Source organism: Aplysia californica, unplaced genomic scaffold, assembly GCF_000002075.1.
Source record: "Aplysia californica isolate F4 #8 unplaced genomic scaffold, AplCal3.0 scaffold00030, whole genome shotgun sequence".
In the NCBI taxonomy this organism is placed as follows: domain Eukaryota; kingdom Metazoa; phylum Mollusca; class Gastropoda; order Aplysiida; family Aplysiidae; genus Aplysia; species Aplysia californica.
The window spans coordinates 523,477-525,160 of record NW_004797300.1 but is presented as its reverse complement, the minus strand read 5'-3'; the positions used below and the strand labels follow the sequence as shown (position 1 = coordinate 525,160).

General features: G+C 39.7%; 1 protein-coding gene across 1 annotated transcript in view; it reads left to right on the top strand.

Moving 5' to 3' along the window:
- The first annotated feature begins 997 nt into the window (after positions 1-997).
- LOC101855620 overlaps positions 998-1,684 on the top strand; it is a 17,029-nt gene continuing 16,342 nt past the window's right edge. The window contains exon 1 of the mRNA XM_005091428.3: positions 998-1,428. The gene's annotated coding sequence lies outside the window, so the exon portion shown is untranslated. The remainder of the gene's footprint in view (positions 1,429-1,684) is intronic.

Sequence of the window (1,684 nt, the reverse complement as noted above, 5' to 3'; positions counted from 1 at the left end):
TATCTATCTCTCTCTATCTCTCTCTCTCTCTCTCTCTTTCTCTCGTTTTCTCTCTTTTTTTCTCTTCCTCTACCTCTCTCTCTCCTTCTACCACGTTCTCTCCTCATACATCTCATCTGTTGATGAAAGTCTGGACTTTATTCAGTACTGCCTTCGTTGTCTTCCAATGTAGACACCAAAGAAACATTATTCTCTGGACAGAAACTCAATCCTCGATCCTTGTGTTGGTATCGACAACTTCTCTATTGCTATATCGGACAAAAAACAAACAAAAACAAAACAAAACAAAAAACCGCGCCATAAGTTTCCGCGACGTCTGCTCCCCACCACATTCCACAATCCGGTACCAAACGCCTCCTCCTCACACCCTTGACTGTTGTGGCGTGCGTGGTAGAGCTGGGCGAAAAATCGATTCTGGAACCGATCCCCACGTTAAATGCTACGGAAGAATAGTCCCGACTCCTTTTCATGTAAACCAACGTTTACTAGTTACTTTACACATCAAACCAACGTTAACTAGTTACTTTACACATTAAAATCTTCTTTCTTAAAAGAATACATTTTTGAAAAATAAAAGTTGATGTTCGGTCGTGTTCTGATATCAAGATTATTCTAAATCCTGAAGATGTTCTGAGCCAACCAGGTAACCACCTGAAGAAATCATATCATTAGAAAGTAAGTAATTCAGCAAAGATCTTACATAACAAGATTGTTCACTCAGCCAAAAAAGTGTCCGTAGTAGTCTGTGCATTGCTTCAGATGGCGCTGCAGTCTTTGTTTTGGCTCTCTCTTTTGTTTCTCAAAAAAAAAGAAGGAAAAGCACTGATTGTTGGTTTCACTTTTTTGTTTTTCACACTAGTAGGGCAATTCTGTTCGCAAATTCCGCACTTTTTCGAAAATTTGAGGACCATTTTTTAATTGGCTCAAAGAGAAGAGTGAACTATTTTGTTTATACACTGTCTTGAATTGGGTTCGGAGTCGATTCCTACGATTCCTGGCTTTCAATAATCGGATTTCAGTGCGTGGTCTTCGCGTACGAAGTGGGCACAGCGCCATAGATCCCCGAGACACATTCTGCGAAGGGGGCAGTTCGAACGAAGCTTATCACGGGGGAATCGAACTTATCTAGATTGTTTGTACATTTGTTCAAACGGCCATTTCTCGTGCTGTTCTTCGCGGCTAGAGCGTCTGATAAGAAGGGCGATAAATGATTGTCGCTCGAGTGCGCAGATAACGCGGAGTTTGTCAGTGAAATCTAGCCTTACTTAGAGAGTTCTGTAAACTTTTCGGTGCCTCGGAGAGTCGCGTCTACGTCATGGGACGAGGGAAACCACTCACTATTTGAGAATGGAATTAGGATAGAGCCATCATTGAGGACCTTTTCACTTCTTCTGGTTACTTCTTGTTTTCCAGTCGTCAAGCACGCTCGTGAGTTTTTTGTTTTTGTTTCTTGTTGTTTTTATGCTTTCTTCTTCTTATTTTAAGTTGGGACTTTTCAAACACGTATTATTAATGTCAGTTTTTCAATATGACGAGAATCTCCAAGTGTGATTGTATATTATTATCGTATGATTTTTTGTTTTACGTTCGGCATCTTTTGGAGCTATTAATATATTATGGTCTTATTACATTCATTTACTTCATACTCATAACATAAACAACGAGGAAAAGAAAAAGAAAATTG